The 14,117-nt window shown below is 42.4% G+C and overlaps 1 protein-coding gene across 4 annotated transcripts in view; it reads right to left on the bottom strand.

Moving 5' to 3' along the window:
- The window catches only part of CORIN (corin, serine peptidase), a 1,512,429-nt gene that overhangs the window by 1,465,683 nt on the left and 32,629 nt on the right, over nucleotides 1-14,117 (bottom strand). Inside the window, exon 1 of one of the 4 annotated variants that reach the window (XM_069201656.1) lies at nucleotides 573-691. The exons of the other annotated variants lie outside the window; for them this stretch is intronic. The gene's annotated coding sequence lies outside the window, so the exon portion shown is untranslated. Of the gene's footprint in view, nucleotides 1-572; nucleotides 692-14,117 lie in introns of those variants that run through there. 4 annotated transcript variants of the gene reach the window in all.

Below are 14,117 nucleotides of genomic sequence, written 5' to 3'. Positions count from 1 at the left end.
ATAAATGTGTCTCCCCCAAGCATAACACCCCTGGTCGCTCTCCTACTGCTACTGTGGCAGATGCCGTCCACGACTCTCCTGACTGACCAGTGAATTCCTGAGGATCGCTAGGTCTCTGCTGTGCTGATCTGTTGCTTCTGCTGTTTTCCCTGCACATTACATCTCCTGAGCGGTGCTTTGAAATCTGTGCCTTTACTTTCACACATGTCCGACACTTACTACTGTACAGTTCTGTACTACAGAAGGGCATCGGCTACTGAGATGTTGCCATCCTTCCGAGGTGTGCACCACAATGTTTGAAAATGTATTATATTTCTATTTGCTTGGGATTCGCAAGCTGTTTCTCAATCTACTGTGAGTGAGGGGGTGGGGGTTGCTTTTTCAGAGTTTGATTACTGTTTGATTGTTTATACATTGTTCTACTGTGCATTGTCACCTTTGCAGCACCTCCTGCTAACACCAATTGCTATTACCTTATTTTATGGGGCCCCAGCCTAAGGGAACACAGGGGTAGGTCTTACTTGGAACATCTGGAGACTTAAAAATCATAGAAGGGGTAAGAAAGTACTCACCTCTCTGGCTCAATATGGAGTTAAGCTGGTATTTCTTCAAGAAACACACCTTCCCCCAGGGACAATTGCAGGTTTGGCTCCACATGGGATGAACACTGCTTCTTTGCATATTACAACTCCTAGTCATGTGGGGTTTGCACCCTGATCCATAAAAGTGTCTCCTTTACATGGCGTAACCGTTTTATAGATCTGTAAGGAAGATAAGTTATTCTGGCTGGCGTGTTAACAGGCAAACCCATCCTCCTAGTCAATGTCTATGCTCCTAACATAGACTCCCCCACCTTTTATCATGACCTCTCTGTGACAATGAGACGATTAGAGGCTGACCTGGCTTTGCTGGGAGTCGATCTTGACATGGCATACAATCCGAACCTGGATTCTACTGGTTCGAGTGTTAGTGGCAAATCTCATGCCCTTCGTGTCCTACACGACATAGTGGACACATATCAGCTGACTGATGTGTGGAGCACTCATGCTGAAGCCAAGGACTACACATTCTATTCAGCACCCAATAGTGTATGGACTCACATAGATTATTGGTTGCACTCCTGTGGCTGACTGCCATACTACACCTACCCCGCACCCTCTCAGACCATGCCACAGCTAAGTTACTTCTAAAAATCCCGAATGAGGGTGGGTCAACTAGTTAATGGAGATTCCCCAAAAATGTGCTTCATGATCCTGTTTTTTGGCCAGAAAGAAGAGACGTCATAACTGAATATTTTACCCTCAACTCTGTGTCTGTCTCCATGCATTCCACTCTTTGGGAGGCTTAAAAAGCATATGCCCATGGTGTGTGTATTGCCAAAACATGAGGGCATCCTCAGAGCATCCGTAACGATCTGGCCCAGCTGGAGAGAGAATTGCTCTTGACCAAGACTGTGGGGCAGGGGCGCGATACTCATCTTCACCGACAATCGGATCTCCTAGACAACTTTTGAGACATAGCTGAGTGCGAGGTGGCCTACCTTGGAAAATATGCACGTGCCTGTAGGTATGACGAGGGGGAGAGACCAGGTCGCACTCTGGCGAGACTGCTCTTCCCAAGCCCTCACAGTAACTATGTGACAGAACTTCACACCGTCAAAGGGATGACTATAATTGACACTGATGGTGCGGCCCACGTATTCATGACTTGTTACCAGCAGCTGTACACTGCACACCCTGTGAAAGACCCCAATGTGATTAAAACGTACCTGGCAGAAGTGACAATGGTCTGGCTGACTGATGACCAGCAGCAGGCGAAGATGTTGTTCAAGCGATTGATGCATTTGATGACTCTAAAACCCTGGGGATCGATGGAATCGCATCACAGTTTCTACAGGCTTACAAACACGTTCTGGTCCCTCAACGTTTGGAAGTGTATGGAGAATCTCTGGGGACTGGAAACCTCCCTCCCACCCGTAGAGAATCTGTGATCCCTCTGTTGCAAAGCACCACATTTATCCATGTTGTATAGGTTCCTTTCCCTCTTAAACCGTGACAACAAAATATTGGCCAAGGCTATTGGCACACAGCTCTAGCTCTTGATGGAACAAATCATATCACCCATACAAACTGACTTTGCCCCACAGCACTCCATCACCCTAAATCACTGCACCATTTTCACTGTATTGAACCACATATCCCCAACTCTTCCAGCAGCGGTCACTCTTGACGCCAAGAAGGTGTTTGCCTTGCTGGAATTGGGACTCCCACACGGCTTTCTCGACCTAATTATGCTTCTGTACATTGCGCGTGCAGCTAGACTGCGTGTGAACGGTTACCTCACTGGCCCATTTTTAGTGACAAGAGGAACTCATTAGGACTGCCCCCTATCTCCCTTGCTTTTTATCATTGCTCTGGACCCTCAGGAGTGCCATTTGCACTGTGGCTTGAGATTTCACAATGGTCCTTTACTAGTCTCAAAGTACGTGGAGGATATTTTGTTATTGCTTAAGATCCCATTACCCATCTATCACCTCTTATTCACAAAATTAACAGATTTGGGAACCTTTCAGGACTCCCTATCAACTGGAACAAATCCGAACTCTTTCCACTCACAGATGTCATGGTGCCCTATGTGCTGGACTACCCCTTCACTTGATGCAATGATTCCCCAAATACCTGGGTATCATTCTGCATAGGCAGAAAGAAATGGTGATCCATCTGAATTATGGTCTGGAGGTTGACAAGCTCACCACTCAGACAGACTGCTAGATTAAGTTACTGTTGTCCATATCTGGGTGCATCGGCATTATTAAACTGATTGTCCAAGCTTCTTTTTTAGATTTGTTTTTGAACATCCCAATCCCTTTGACTAACATCTTTTTTGCTTCTTTGTGAAGTCTTCTTATCCACTTGATAGGGGCAGGCCATCAGCTCAGGATCCGCTTGGAGGTTCTAACACTTCCATATGAGAGAGGGACCTTTGGGGTGCGAGATTTCCAATTATATTATCTGATGGAGCAATGTCATTTCTCCTGCTATTGGTGTCACCCTAATGCCCAACTCCCATACCTGAAACCGAAACATGACCAGGCAGGACACTTCCCTCTCCCTCTATTTTTCTGGTGGGTCACACAGGACCCGTAGATATTCAAACACTAGCCACTACCTGCTGGATATGGATGAAACTACACGGATATCTGGGAAGTAGGCTACTTTACTCCCCAGCCCTGCCAGTAGTCCATAATCCTTGGTTGCTCCTGACCCAGGAACGGCTGGTACAACACACTCTCAGGACACACCACCCACACACGAGTGACCTTTTTTCCAAATAGACAGGTTATTACACACATAGCACTCACACCAACAGGAGTATCCACCCATATGGAACACTTCATCCTCACATGACACCATGGCACATTGGTTGCCATTGTACCCAGTGGAGCCTGATGACTTCCGACCCTTGACACTGGTGATTGCTTCAACAGACCGCTCTCGGCTAGTATCCCGTCTTTACCAGTCTTGCCTTAGCTTTGAAACAAGTTGGTGTGGAGGGGACACTAACGGGACACTAACGGCCTGGGAGCGCAATTTAGCGCCATACTGGACAAAGTATGGCGTTTTCTCGGCACTCAAGCAAAACTTGTCTCTCCAAATCACCGGCATGACCTGCTGCACTATAAGTTCCTACATCACACATACATTATTCCACATGGCCTAGCAAAAACTGATCCCACTCACTTGCACCACTGTCTGAAGTGCGATGTTGCCCACGCAGACTTTGCACACCTCACATGAAATTGTACTATTATTCAATCATATGGGACACAGAGTCTCACATCGATTTTGGAAATGACAGAGCTCACTGTACAACCAGACACCTTGTTGGCACTGTTGGGCTATGTCAAGCCTCTCTTGCTTAATATTGGGTGCCTCAATGCCACAACAAGAGTTGTGTTGTTGCTGGCCAAACATCGGATCACCATATGCTGGAGCAGAGCCCCCACCGAGGATGCCTGGATAAAGGACTTGATTTACTGTAACACCACCAACGAAGTCTACATCATGTTGCAACCTCCAGCTTCCAGACCCAAGGACATTTGGCAGGCTTTATGTGAGTATCTGCTGACTACATCATAGTGAGCCATGCTGTCATTGGTTGATTATCACTGTGGGTCACACTGTGACTAGTTGGGCTTTGCTGTAGCTGTGCAGTGATTGGTTGGTTATAGCTGTTTATATCACGTGTTTTGTGAAGAATCAGATTACGTGAAAATGGGTTCTACAGTGAAAAATCTTCAGTCCCTATCATCTGGAAGATTCCCCTGCCTACTAGATGATGCTAAACTCAGGGCTCCAATGCGTGATTATGGTTAAAAGAATGGAATGAGATCACGTCTGGTGACAAGAACATGCTGTTTCCTTAGGAAACTACCTTGAATGTGAGAAAACTTGAGCATTTGAGGCATGTGATGTGTGAAAGAAAACCGCAGCTTAGACCTGTACAGTTTGAAGCACTGCATGAGTGGAATCATATAAAATGAGAAGAAACAAAAGAAAACAAAGAGCCAAGTGAAAAATGTTGAGAGCCATTGGTTAGATACTAGATACATAATGCAGACAAAAGCATGGAGAGAGGATATGATGATGGGAGTGGGTGTTTTCCTGCAATTGTGTAATGGGGTAGATAAAAAGAAGACAAGTAATGAAATGATAAATTAAAAAATAGAAAATACAGAATGATTCAGATGAGGAGGATACATTTTTGGAATATTTATTAGACTCAAGAGCTCATCCACTTACTGATGATTCAAAAAATACAGTCAGTCTGATCAGGATAGAGGGGCAAGAGAGATAAATAGGAGTACACATACATTGGCAGTGCCAAGTGCACCAGAGAATGAAGCAGGTCCTAGTGAGATTGTTTCTACTAGTGTCACTATACTCACTGCTGATATAGCTGTTGCCATTATTGGTACTGTCACTACTTTTACTACAGTACAGCAAGTGAACCAGCGAGGAAAGAAAATAATATGTTCCAGTTAAAAAACAAATTTGGAGAAGTTTTGCATGGTACAATTGACATAGAAAAATTACTGCATGAAAGGAGAATGGAGTAATATGTCAGAGTATGGAAACAGCTAGACTTTCACACAAAGCATATAGAAAGCTTGAGCAATTGGCTGTAGAAAATAACACGGATTTATGCAAAAAGAACGACTTGCACAGAAATTACAGTATGGACAGGGGTGAAGGTGAGGTGAAAATAATGGTTCTATTGACTCTGCAGGCACATATCCGATTTAGGGAATATTATAAAAGAATAGGCAGATATAAAGAAATATAAGGAAAAGTAAAATACGAAAGGGGTGGCAAGGCACAAAAGAAAAAGCCAGAAACAGAAAAAGCAAGTATGAGTGAACCTGAATCAGGAATGGCTGTTGCAGGATTTACTTTGTGAGAGGTGCATGGATCAGCATATGTGCATGTCCCTTGGAACAGGTCTAGTCTCTTTGCATTTATGACAAACTTTTAAAAGCATAAAGAAAAAACAGATAATGGTATACAGAAGTGGAGAGACTAATGGCAATCTCAAAGATGCTTTGAGTAGATTTGAATACTTGGTTTGCAATTATTGTTCCTGAGGATTTATGGGCTGAATGCAAAGTAGTTGTGATATGATCAAGTGAGGAGCCTCATGAGACATCCTCATAGTAATCCAGCTCCTGCTGTCTTATAGAAGTACAAAGAAGTGATAGCACATTTGAAGCAAAGGTCCCAGAAAAAAGTGAATTGTTCAAATATTATGAGTGATTACTCGAGAGCTGACAGAACCAATGCATGCACATTATAAGAGGTTGATGAGGAATTATACAAAGTTTAGTGGAATTGAAAATCCAACAGAAGAAGGCATTAGTGGTTTCATATCAGCCTGTGTGTTAGGTTTACGCTTGGAGCTTAGTTTTCATCTTCAACCAAGTGTGATATGTTGGCAGACTAAGAGTACTGATGGGATACATAAGTATGCAAACTACTGTAGTGAATGTTTTGATTTCAAACAGAGGAAGCTGAAGGAAAGAATTATTCCACAGTCAAAGCATTTTCAGAGGAGAAGTAAAAATCAGATGATGATTCGGGTTTTGATTCTGCTTTTGTTGATGGTACAAATTCTGGTGTAAATTCAAGTAGGTATGCAGGGAAATAATGACCAGATACTACAAGCAGGGGATGCTGTTTCTCATTGTGCAGGTAGATGAGTTGTAAACAATTATAATGGATTGAATTCAAACATTAATATGTTGAAGAAAATCACTCCCTGTCATTATTGTTGGTGCACTGGACACTGGAAACATGAGTGCAGAAAAAATCCACATTGAATTGAAAATTATTTTCCTATGGTTTCCAAAATGTAGCAGCTTGTAAACCAGCTAGCACAGAATGACCTGCAGTATGACCAGTGAATCATCCAAGCCCAGCTGCCTCTGTGCAGAGCATGCACAATCATCAATTCACTGTAAATATGCCTGTACCTACAGTGATGTAGCAATGCATGAAATAAAATGCCACATTTTCAATAAAATTCCATTTTAAGCAAAATCCTTTGATTAATTAACAATGATGTTCCCCAGATCTTACTAACTTTTGGAATTCCTACTAGTCCAAATCAGTCGCAATGATGGTGCCTGAGGGGGGGGGGGTGAGGATTTTATGCTTAGTGCAATCATACAAGTTGACCATTGTGGCCCATATGAAGATGTTCAATTGAATGGTCACCCAGTATCATTTTTCCATAAATATGGGCCCAAGTGAAAATTAACGCAAGTTCATAATACATGAAACAAGCCCTGCTAACCTGTTAGGAAGCAAAATGAATTGCATGATTTACTGCACACCAGATTCTGTGGCAGTTCAAAAGCAGTATAAAAACTTTGATTTTAAAATAAAATCACAAGAATCAAAAGTTAATTTATTTACGGTCTGTCAACATCAGGGCAGTGCGCACTCTACGGGCGACTAGAATGCAAAAACCTAACAATTTCAAGCTAACATAATTTATGCATTGTGCTGATATGATGTTGTTTAACCTTTTGCATTGCAGAGTCTAATCCTGAAGACTTATGTTCAGCATGCATATAAATACTGTTCACATGTAATGTACTGCTGCAGGTTTTCAGACTGTGTCAGGGTGTGGTCCCCTTCCAGGGCCTTCTAGAAGCTTTCCCTGCAGCATGCCTGGGTGTGGTTGGTGGGCTGGGCTAAGACTCTATAAAAGGGAGCTAGCCCAGCTCCACATGCTCACTATTCAGAGGTCCCGGTGCAGAGCAGCAGCAACTTCCTGAGCTCCTGTTCCGGTGGCCTACTTTGATCTTCCAGGCCTTTGCCCTTCATTTACATTAGTGATCCTTGATCAGGGCGGTAAGACGGAGGTCAGGCTGGGCCCCCGATCCCGTTTTCAAAGGCATCCGAGTTCTTGGGCCTAATTTTCATGTTGAGAGATTTTACCTTGTGTGTGTGTGAATGTGCTCTGGGTTTTCTGGCATTTACATGTTAATATTCGAATCGTCAAGACGCGCGATTCATTTCTCGTGCTTTAACCCTTGATATTCATTGTGCGCTACCATTTCTTGGAAGTTACATGGTGGCATTCGAATCGGCAAGACGCGCGATTCATTTCTCGTGCTTTAACCCTTGATATTCATTGTGCGCTACCATTTCTTGGAAGTTACATGGTGGCATTCGAATCGGCAAGACGCGCAATTCATTTCTTGTGTGTAATTCATGTTATTCATTGTACACTACCATTTCCTGACATTCATATGGTGACATTCGAATCTTCAAGTCGCGCGATTCCTTTTCTTGTGTCTAATATGATATTCATTGTGTTTTACCATTTCATGATATTTATCGGCTGACATTCGAATCGGCAGAATGCACGATTCATTACTTGTGTTGTATTCATGCTATTCAGCGAGCGTTACCATTTCATGGCATTTACTTGGGGGTGCTTGAATCGGCAATACGCGCGATTCATTTCTTGTGTTTAAAATCACGGTGTTCATTATGCGCTACCACTTCATGGCATTTACTTGGTGGCTTTCGAGTTGGCAAGACGCGTGATTTATTTCTTGAGTCTAATTTATGTTATTCATGGTGCACAATCATTCCATGGTATTTACAAACTTTGTGAAAATCTGCAATGTGCACAATTCATGTTCCAGCAATTTTGAGAAAACAAAAATGCTAGAGTTCTAGATGTAATGTTGTATGTACATAATAAGTTTTTCAAACTCGATTCATATGATGGTTTAGAAATCATTCAGATTATTTCCTGATCCTCATGCAAAAGATAATACTTGAATTTGAAAGTTGCATTTAACCTTTCTTGATTCCCTCACAGGTATCCAGTCATCTTGAAGCCTAGTTATTTAAGTCTATGCTTAGGTTGTCCATGTTTTCAGAATGACAATGCTTAGAGCCATAGCCTAGTACTGATTAATATGATATAAGTTTTATATTGTGTGTTTTAACCTTTTTGCTTCCTACAGGTCTCCTTCCCAGCTGTTCCCTTCCTAATCCCCTTTTCCCCACTTGGACTCTCTTAGACTCTGTGACAATTCTAATCAGAGTATTGGGGCTGTCTTGTGGTGGAAGTGTTGGGAACGTGCACAGACCCCGAGGATCTGGTGACTCTGACACAGTCCTTACTAAATATGATTTACCCCCTGATTTAAGACACACAGTGAAAGAGGTGGTGTCAGACTTTACGGGCAACAAAATTGTATCAATGACAATTGTAGAGCCAGTGAGAATTACAGTGAAACTAAATGCATCTTACCCTTCTGTAATTCAAAATATGATCGGGCAGGGCTTTCTAAGAGAAGTGCTAGGAAGTCCCTGAAACCGAGTAGTAAATTGAAGGTCCAAGACCTGTGCAAAATTAATAATAATGTAGTCTAATATTGTCCAGTAGTAGCGAATCCTGCTGTGATTTTGTTTCAGATTCCAGGTGATGCAGAATGGTACACAGTCATTGACTAATGCCAAGAAGCCTTCTTCTCCATTCCTCTTCATGAGCACAGCCAATATCTTTTTAATAAACTTCTAGTGTGGTGTTGTATCCCAAAGAGGTTATACAGAAAGCCTCTCATTCTTAGCTTGAAAGTCTGCAGCTCCCCTGCAACTCAGTGCTGGTGCAGTACATAAATGAGCCTATGGTCACATCTAAAACAAAAGAAGATTACAATTTGCATACAATTGTGCTCTTAGACCAACTTGCAGATAGTAGGCACAAGGATTCACCCACAAAGATGCATTATTTTACGAAAGGAGATGTCTATTTGAGAAACCATATTGAAATAGGGGCAAGAAAAGTATCTAAAGAATGTGTTTCTGCAATTCTCAGAATGGATTCACCAATTACACAAAGAGAAGTGAGGATGTTTTGGGGAATGGTTGGTTACTATAGGCAATTGATTCTTTACTTTACTGAAGATTAATCACAGTGATGTAAACAATCGTGCCATTTGACAGTGAAAGCAGGAGTGCCTTTCTGGAACTCAGGGAAAAAATCTGTAGTGCACCTGATTTAGGAGTGAGCAATTATGAAAAGGATTTGTACTTGTTCTGCAAAGAAAGAGAAGGGTGGACATTGTCAGTAAGCATTGTCAGTACCTCCTCAAAGCCATGAAGAAGTGAAGTAGCCTATTGCCTACTTTTCTGCCATATTGTGTCCCAGTGCTGTAGCACTTCCTGGTTGTTTAAAATTGGTGGCAGCAGTTTGTCCTGCAATTCTGTAAAGTGAATGGATTGTGATGGGTTATACACTTGTGTTGTGCCCTCATTCAGTTGAGATTTTGCAGACTCATACTCAAGCACAACATTTGACAAACAGCTGACTAAATATAAGCAAACAATCTTGGTGGTTGTAAGTATTTTAGTTAGGAGATGCAGTACCATGAATCATGATACGCTTTTAGAAAATTGCAAACAGAGGCAGTAATGGCAAAACGTGATCATGATTGTAATGATGTAACCAAGTTATGTACCAAACCAAGACGACACATTAAAGATGTGCCACGTGAGCTGGTTGATCTATTTATGGATGGTTCTTGCCTGAGAGATCATATGGGCATCGAGAGCAGCATATGCAGTCCACACCATATCCAATATTCTGGAAGCATCACAATTGTGTGATAAAACTTCAGAGTGAAGTAGCAGAAATGATTGCTTTAACAGCATGCTGCTTAGCCAGTGAATTTAGTGTGACAACATGCTCTGCTAGTCAGTATGGTTTTGGAGTAGTCCATGATTTCAGACAATTGTGTTCTCAAAGGAGTTTTATGAAATCTTCTGGTCAATTAAAAATGCAACACACATTTTGGACCTGTTGGAAGCACCTCAGCTACTTAAAGTGATTTTAGTATTTAAGTGTGCTGCTCACAAAAGTGGAGATTACTTGGTCACTTTATGGAATAGATACATAGATGAGATTGCAGAGTACTGTGCTCTTGAATCTGATAATTTTAATCCATAAAAGTATATAGAATTGAAAATGTAAATGTAAATTGTTTCTTGTCAACTACACTACAGATATTGAGTGACCTGCATGAGCTTAGAGAGCTCCAACATGAGGCACACGAAGAAGAGAAAAATAAAGTGAAACAGCCAGTTGAAAAAAACTTCGGAAAGAGGTTTGGGTGACAGCTAAAAAACAGTATGACTTACCTAATTCAATGTTATTACCAGTGTTCACGTTAATTCATGGCCCTGAAAATGTTGGTTGTAATGCCATGGTCAGACTATTTAATTGGTACTGGTTTAAACTACACTTTAAAACCGTTTCTGACAGTCTATGTCAATACCGTGTTACCTGCCAGCAAATCAATGCAGTGAGGAAAACATTAGTGACAAGAAGTCACATAAGCAGGTCTGAGGGTCCACTTACCAGTTGTACATTGTAGAAATGCCTGTTCACAACAATTTGCGATACATTTTACTGACTGTATTCCTTTTTTTGAGATGGCTCGAGGCCTACCCAACTAGGAGGTGAGACAGCATGACAATAGCCAAACTATTGTTGAAGGAGTTAATTCCTGTATTCAGTACACCAAGTCCTTTTGAATCAGATAAAGGTGGTCACTTTAAAATTTAAATAATGAAATTACTGTGCACAGCCTTACAAATTATGCAGAAGTTCCATTGTTGTTGCAGACCAAAAGCATCATGGGTTGTAGAAAAGGTCAACCGTACACTGAATTGCAAGCTTGCAAAGGTGTGTGCCTCAGCATCACCAAAGTGGCCAGATGCACTTGCAATTATGGTGATAAGCCTCAGGAATATTCCAAATAAATAAAAACTGCCTCCATGAGGTGTTAACAGGGAGAGCAATGAGAATTCCTTGTTTCCCTTCAGCAAGACTTGTGACTATAAAATACTGCAAAGGCCTGGCTGGTATCCCTCATCAGGTAAAGCTACACCTGCAAGACCCTCACTAAAAGAATAATTATACCATAAGCTCCAATCTGGTGTTGGGTAATGGAAAAGAATAATGTTTGCAAATAATGTCTGGGGCCAAAGTGGAAAGGTCCACATCAAGGGATCCTAGTGACAAATACGGCTGTGAAGTGTGCAGGCTTACCACAGTGAAACTACGTATCTCACATGAAGAGAGTGAAGACTACAGATGAAGAAGAGGTAACAATCACCACTGGCAAGTTTGAGTCCACTGCATGGATCAGGGAGGGGGCAGTGTAGATCAAACTAAAAATCTGTTTTTTTAAATACCCCAGGGAGATCAGTTTGCAGTGGAAAGATGGATTTAGACTGTCCCACTCAGAACTGTGAACCAAGTGGCAAATACAAATGAAGATGCAGCAGTAGTCATAAGTGGATGATAACGTACATGAAGAAGGTAAATGGCCTGAACCTGTGAGAAGAAAAAAAGAGTGTTCACAAAAGCCCAAAGACCAGAAACAATCAAAGAAGAACCAGAGCAAGTAGAAGAATTTAATGACAGTGAAAGTGAACAGCCAGCGGTTGAATGAGCAGCAAGAGTAAGAGTACCAAATATAAATTATGCAGCGGTGTCCCGCCGGTTACCCGCTGCTCTGGGGAATCCTCGATGGCTGCGCTGCAGGCAGCGCCGCCATGGGGATTCCGACCCCCTTACCGCCAGCCTGGCTCTGGCGGTCTTGACCGCCAGAACCTGGCTGGCGGTAACGGGTGTCGCGGGGGCCCTGGGGGCCCCTGCAGTGCCCATGCCACTGGCATGGGCACTGCAGGGGCCCCCTAACAGGGCCCCACTAAGATTTTCAGTGTCTGCATAGCAGACACTGAAAATCGCGACGGGTGCAACTGCACCCGTCGCACCCTTCCCACTCTGCCGGCTCCATTCGGAGCCGGCTTCCTCGTGGGAAGGGGTTTCCCGCTGGGCGGGCGGCCTTCTGGCGGTCGCCCGCCCGCCCAGCGGGAAACTCAGAATAACCGTGGCGGTCTTTTGACCGCGCAGCAGTATTCTGGCGGTTCCCGTTTGGCTGGCGGCACCCGCCGCCAGCCAAACTCAGAATGACCCCCATAATGTGAGAAATGTGAAAAGTAGTAGAAAACCAGGAGAAGTCAAGAGAGACTGAATTGCAAGAACAGGATGAAGAGTGATTCATGTATTAAAAAATAATTCCTAACAGCTGGTAGCACTGGTCTGGAAACAAACAGCTCTCCCACCATGGCACAGTGGTTTGTCCGACTATGGCACGTAACGGCAATGGAACAACTCTCTCACAACTTAACTAGATCCAATGCTAAATTTCAAACTACATGGGGCCTCTTGCTACACTACCTCATCCGCATAGAATTGACCTGCTTTAACCCACCAAGACTCAAGGTGTTGCAGTTACTCACTTGATTCTCCAGAAATGTATGAGATTTAGTAGCTGAGCACAAATCCCCTCTGAATCATGAGACATGGCTATATAACACCGCCAGTAGGCCCTTAACACCAATACATGGCATCTACTCAGAGCTGTTATCTGTTTGTAAAATTTGACTATGTGTCACAATTGTTTGTCTACTGTTTCCCCCACCCCCCTTCCTTGTCACACTGCAACCTGCATTTATATGCTGTACCTGGCAAGATAATCTTCTTAAGCTCCCTCATCACGCATATGTTTTACACATCTTCTGGTTGTGACTATGGATATTATGTAATGCCACAATATCGTCTGCATAACAATGCTGGTAGTTTGTTAATGCTGTTTTGTTTACCTGTTTCGAAAAATTAGCTGAAGAGACTTAAACAAAAATAGATCCTAGGGTGAAAATATCAGAATGATGGGACAATAGAAATGGTTGGAAAGAGCAGGTGTGATGAACGTTGTGTGGTTGATGATGAACTTTTGACTAGTGAAGAGCCAATATTTAGAAGATGTCATTAAGTTAGCAGAAGAACTGATTATTTGAAACTCCCATGTAATTGGGTGGGAAGCTGCTATCTTGCTTTAGTTTTCCCTCATGTTTATCATGTGAATGAGAATAGTGAAAGGGATGATATAAGTCTTCGTAGAGTGATACGTGGTTTTGGACAAGTACTGATGGATAATTTTGGTGTTATGATAATTCCTACTGGTGTGCCTTTGAAGGTTGTAAAATAAAAAAACTGTTTACCTTGGTGTTTCACTTGGTTAGTAATACTGCAGATGAATTAACCCATATTAATGAAGAACGAATGGCTATTTGTGCTATGCTGATGCAAAATCACCTTGCTTTGGTCATCCTTCTTCCAAAAGAGGGCAGACTTTGTCATGTGTTGAGGGTACAACAGTGCTGCATATTCATACTTGACAATAGCAAGCTTATGATTAATTATATTAGTAAAGTTACTAACATTTCGCACAAGGCAAAGGATTTTTAAGGATATGGATTGTGGGAAACTGTTGGTTCATGGTTTGATGGGCTTGGAAGAGGGATTAGAAAGGTTTGTGAATGCTTTGGTGATGTAGGTGGAAGCATGCTTTGGAAAATTCTAACACCATCAGTAATTATTCTCCTTTGCATAATCAGACTGATTCTTTTGCTAAAATCCTAGAAGTTATTTGTTTTAGGAAGGGTCAAAAATGAGGGTAT

This window comes from Pleurodeles waltl, chromosome 1_2 (assembly GCF_031143425.1).
Source record: "Pleurodeles waltl isolate 20211129_DDA chromosome 1_2, aPleWal1.hap1.20221129, whole genome shotgun sequence".
NCBI lineage: Eukaryota > Metazoa > Chordata > Amphibia > Caudata > Salamandridae > Pleurodeles > Pleurodeles waltl.
Note: the sequence above shows the minus strand (reverse complement) of the source record. Positions and strands in the feature narration are given on the sequence as shown.